This window comes from Brachyhypopomus gauderio, chromosome 6, assembly GCF_052324685.1.
Source record: "Brachyhypopomus gauderio isolate BG-103 chromosome 6, BGAUD_0.2, whole genome shotgun sequence".
NCBI lineage: Eukaryota > Metazoa > Chordata > Actinopteri > Gymnotiformes > Hypopomidae > Brachyhypopomus > Brachyhypopomus gauderio.
Window position 1 is genome coordinate 29,073,315 of NC_135216.1, and position 6,176 is coordinate 29,079,490.

Consider the following 6,176-nt stretch of genomic DNA (forward strand, 5'->3'; position numbering starts at 1 on the left):
GGTAAGCTTAGAGACAGAGGCAAATAGGAGCACATTAGATGGTTTGCAAGGCAGACCACAGGACTTAGAGCTATGTAAAGTACAGGAGAATTGACCCCAGAGAAAAAATTTAAGAAATAGAGTACTTAAATAAAATTTTATTATTAAAATAAAATAGCATTGCTGAGTAAATATGGTAAGAAATAAGGAAGTCTGGAAAGGACAAAATGGGAAACCAATTTTATAGAATCTATTGATCAATCCAGTGTTAACTGAGGCACACAGGGTAGCACGTGGGTAGAAATAAATGAAGAAAAATTTTGGTTAACTGATGGCACCTATACTGACGTAATAGCAGTCTGGACAGAGTAATGTGATATTTGAGACATGCATAACAGCTGTCATGCTTTAAGGAAAGGTCTAAGCAGGCTCCCTGGACCAAAGGAGGTAAGATAGGATATTATAATTCTTTGTTAATCACTCAGTGGGGAAATTTGCATTGTTACAGCAGCAGAGAATTGTGTAAGGAAATACACATATCTAAGACTATGTACAAATGCAATGAATATAGGAGATGACGTTCAGATTGACTACATGGGTATAGAAATACCAATACGGGGATTAAAGTATTTGTTAGTGACTGAGGATAAATTCTCAGGTTGGGTAGAAGCATTTCCACCAGGGCAGATGACTCGAGGTCAGTCTGCAGAATGTTGATAAAAATTACTGGATACTGCACCATTGTTTACTAAATTAAGTATGCTCAGATAATGGGATGCACTTCACTAGCTGGGAGCTAAAATTTGTGGAACAAAATTTGGGTTTGAGACACAAATGTGGGTTGGTTTATCATTCTCAATCTCAGGCTAAAATGGAGATTATAAATGGTAAGTATAATGGTAAAGGTAAAGGTATGTGCACAAAGGTATTTATATGATTGGCCAGAAGATCTTCAGTGAATTTTGTTGCAGGATTCACTTCGTTTGAGCTCATGACAGTGAGAAGTTTTCGGGGGTCCCCCAATGCGCTTGCGAAACCTGACAGGTACACTCGGGGTCGTACAAGGAAGGTTACAGTGAACTAAAAAAGTAATTTGTGAAGCTTATTCTGTCCAGGTACCAGGAGAGGAGTTAGAACCAACGGACCTGCCGGTAACCAAATGGGTCCTGCTTAAGGTCATCAAAAGAAAGTGGTCAGAGCCCAGGTGGACCAGTTCATTCAAGGTCACTAAAGAGAACATCACACTCTGTCCGATTGAAGGGCAAAGGAGAAACGTGGTACCACCTCAGCCGGTACTGAGCATCAGAACCAGCGCGCAGAGATACGGAGCTCTCAAACGACAGGTCAAAATAACACCTGAGAGCGGAGGTACATCCAGGTAGTCTACCTGACCTCCTACGCGGGATAAGAAGATAATCTTGCCTCCAACAGGGCAGAAGAATAGATGATGCTGCAGTAAAAGTTTTGTGATGTATTTGGATGTTTAGTAATATTGTCTAATGTTGTTTTACAGGCCTTGTGTAACATTGTTTATTTGTCTATATGTTTTTATATTATCATTGAAAGTAGTAGCATTGTGATTGTTAGTATTTAACAACATGTTAAAGGACCTTACAGGGGACTGCCCCCTGTGCATATGGATCCATGGTGGGTCAAGGCCAATATTGTTGTAATAGTAGCTGCATAACTGAGATCCCTTGGAGAGTTTCACATAAAGCTTTAGGAGTTGATAATCATACTACTGGCCGGCTGGGACGGCCATTTAGCAATAATAAAGTTCAAAGGTAAGCATTATTGTTCAGAGAGACGCACATCGTACCAAGAACCTAGTTATTCTATCAATAGAATTGGGATGTTTTCATCTGGAGTACTGGCACATCTCTAGTGTAGGTCGTGTACTGTATATCTAGTAATAGGAGTGGGCCAATCGGGTTAAGACCCCTTAGGCCTAATTAGGATAAACATAGTATGGTTTAGACCTGCCCCAACACTGGGACCATCACTGGAAAATACGTCAGAAATTAAGATATAAGGCATTCATGGATCAGATTATACTAAATGGACACGACAGCAGATAATTGAATTGACTGTCTTATTATGTCTGTGTTAACTTCTGTGGGAATACTTTTGACTTATGATTACAGGTGAATGTTGTTGTCCAATGTAGAAGAAGCTTAGTGGGAAGCTTAATCAGCAGTAAGATTGAGAAGCAGGAACCACAAAGATGTTTGGGTATGATGTCATAGTTGGAGTCAGAAGATGAAAAGGTAGTTTTGGATTAACTTAAAGTTTGATCTATTTAGAGATCAAAAAGGGGGAATTGTTGTGGTTTTCATCTTAATCCCTTCATAGTTTGTTTACATTACAGTATTGAATCAACAGCTTATCATAATTTATATATTTTGACAAGTCAAAGTATTAATCAAATCTCTAATATTAATCACTATATGTTTTGCTTACATTATATTATTGATCAAGTTGTTTATTAGTAAGAATGTCGGTATAAGCGCTTGTGTGCCTTCCAATACTCTATGCGTTTGCAGTAGGCTAAAAATGGGATGTGTAAGAGGAGGCCCACTGTGACCTTATGTGGTGAGGCCAGGTAGTAAGACCTCGCTTCCAGAATAGAGACAGCTGTAGGTTGAACAATGGAATGTGCAGTTCCTATGTTTAGGAAGGAAAGCATATATAATGGTGAAGAGAGCAGACAGCTTCAGAGCTGCACATGGGGTGACATGATTAGGTAATGTGAGCTCTCCAGAGATCTCTGTATTTAATTAATTAATAGGCCTATGTGTATTTTTTAATAAAAGGATAAAGACAAGACTGGTAATGTTTTCTTTTGCAATCAACGAACACGCTGCGCTAAGGTAAGAGAAGGTTAAGCGCGACACTAACAAACTGAATCTAACTGTGGCTAACACGCTGAGCCTAACATTGTGGCTAACTCCTTGCCCAGATGGAAAAGATGGAACTTTGTTGTTGATTTACTCCAGTATTCTGGGTGACTGACCTGTTGCATTACTTGTGGAGAACATCAGATATTTTGTGCATTTTAGATGTGGGAACATTATTCTGTGGAATCCAAGATTGTGAGGTCCCAACCCATTTATAAGTGATTTAATATCAATCAAGTGATAGGCCTATTGTTGATGGTCTCCTATGATTGTAATTGTTTAGGGTTTGCTGTTTGGGGTTTTCTTGTGTAGGTGGGAGAACTCCCCCTGCAGTTTTTTGGCTGAGGCCCCTGTGTGTATTTGCAGTCTGTGTAATCAGCATTGGTGTGGGTTTACTTCCATGTATAACCAATGGTCCAATGGAGGTCATGTGACTGGATAGTCTTTTCCATTCTAATATATTTTCTCTGAAATCCCCTTGTGATTGGGTCAACAGAATTATTTTGTGAAAAGCTGCAAAGTTCTGTTTTTTATAGAGCATGACGTCTCACCACCCAATATATAGTTCACTACACTTCATTAACTGGGTTAGAGTGGGGGTTCGGGTGAGGGTTAGGGTTAGAGTGGGGGTTAGGGTTAAAAGCTTTACTAACTGTTGCTCACACATGTATCACCACCAACAAATTAAGCACCTGGGATCTAGAGGTACAATCAACAGAAACCTGTACCCTTCTAGAACTCTAGAACCTCTGCACAGAATGAACTGTGTGTAGGAGAAGCATACACTATAGAAACTGAGTCACCTTTAGCCCTGTTCTCAACTTCACACACACACACACACACACACACACACACACACACACACACACACACACACACACACACACACACACACACACACACACACACACTACTTATTGCAAACCAGAAAACACATGTAAAATGATCCAATACATGCTAATTTTAACCACACATGTAAAATGTAAAAAGCTTAACCAACAAACACTATTGATACATAAGTAGAAAAGCTCTGAAGCAAAACACTGAAAATGACATTAAGAAGAAATCCTTTGGAAAAAAAATGAATAACTCTTGATAAGTTTATCCAGAGTGAATAGTGATATCTAAATGACAGAGGCAAGAGCACAGTGAAAATATCAACATCAAAGACTTGCTGCACGCGCGCACAGACGCCCTTTCTGCCAGTGAATGCGCTTCCAGTTTTTCCAAGTTTAGTATAGACTGTAAAAGATCAGTGTAGACTTGATGTAAAATATCAGGGCAGGCTATGTAAAATATTTCTGTAGACTTTAAGTAAAATATCAGTATAGACTGTATGTAAAAGATCAGTGTATACTGTATGTTAAAGATCATGGTAGACTATGTAAAAGATCAGTGTAGACTGTATGTAAAAGATCAGGGTAGACTATGTAATAGATCAAGGCAGACTGTAAAAGATCAGTGTATACTGTATGTTAAAGATCAGGGTAGACTATGTAAAAGATCAGTGTAGACTGTATGTAAAATATCAGGGTAGACTATGTAATAGATCAAGGCAGACTATGTAAAAGATCAGCATAGACTTATTAAAATATATAAGGACAGACTTTGTAAAATATTACCGTAGACTGTATGTAAAATATCAGTGTAAACTGTAAAAGATCAGGGTAGACTATGTAAAATATTAGTGTAGACTTTATGTTAAAGATCAGGGGCCTCATTTATAAAACTCTGCGTAGCTTCTGGAGTGAAAGTGTGCGCACGCACAAAAAACAGGAAATGGCGTACGCCCAAAAAAATTCAGATTTTAAAAAGCGTGCGTATGCACACTTGAACGCGGTTTCCTCTTTATAAATCACAACCTGCTTGTAAGTGTGCGCAGGTGACCCAGCCTCGCGTTCCGCCTCCGCACCGCCCACATTTACCCATAAAAGGTCCATGCAAATCACACAATGAATATTTAAATATAGGATTCCCCATTCATTCTGAGTGGGATAATGGAGGAACGCAAGCCAAAGAAGTGGAATTTCGAAGAATGTGAAGTAGAGGCCCTTGTTTCGGAGGTAGAGGCAAGGAAGGATGTGTTGTTCCAGGCTATCGAGCAGCCACATTGGTTAAAACCATGGTCGCATCACAAATAACCTGTACGTTTATAGAATGAAACTGCTTTCGGTTGATGAAAGCAGCTTCATTCTGGCTTGGCGCTCTTATAGCAACATGAGTGCAGTCAATTGCTCCGATTACATTGGGGAAACTGGCCACTGCTGCAAATTGCGCTTTGATTTGAGCCAGTTCATTTGCAGTGTAAGGAAATCTGATGTACCGACTTGTCAATCTGATTATGCCAACTAATACAGCTGGCATTATGGAGCTTAAAGATGGTTGAAAGATTCCTGACCTGTCCGCTAATTTTCTCTGAAAACTACCTGTCGCCAGGAATCCAAGGGTTGTTAGCACCTGTAAGTGGACATGTACAGCCCGATTCCGTAACGTGGGTCTCTGTAAATCTGACCCCAACTCAGCACACAGTTCCATGAGAATGGCTCTTGGAAACCTAAATCGGCTCATTAACCAGTCATCATCATTCGCAAAAAAATCTTCTTGATCTCTGAAAACACGTTGTCGCCGTATTTGTCGGTTGGCTAGGAGCTGCTATTTTATGCCATTACGTACAGCTGTTTATGCTCGTAATTATATGCAACTATTACCAGCCCTTAACATCTTTCCTCTCTCTTTATTATACAGTATAATTTGTTGCAATAATAATAATAATAATAATGAATAGCACCTTTAGATTTTAAAACTGTGAGACAAAACAGATAATACATATAATGCAGAATAAGATACATACATAAACTATACATGCAGACCAAAAACATAATTGAACAAGTGATGCTTAATTTTCCTTAATCTTCCGTCCTTACTCTTGATTTATGCACTATGAAATAATAAGCGGAAGGAATGAAGGCTTGTGCATTTACTTGCAATTCCCTACCTTACCACATGGATGTCACTAAATCCCGCTCTCTCCGCAATCTTTTGAAGGGATACGGATGCCTCAAACTTTGCTTAAATATACGCTCGTTTTCACGCCAAGTATTTTTTTACGTGAGATGATGCGTACGCACATTTCAGGCCCCTTTTTGTGCATACGCACCCTTTATAAATGAGGCCCCTGGGCAAGATGTATGTAAAACATGAATGTAGACTATGTAAAAGATCAGTGTAGACTATGGAAAAGATCGGGGCAGACTGTATATAAAAAACCAGGGCAGACTATGTAAAAGATCAATGTAGACT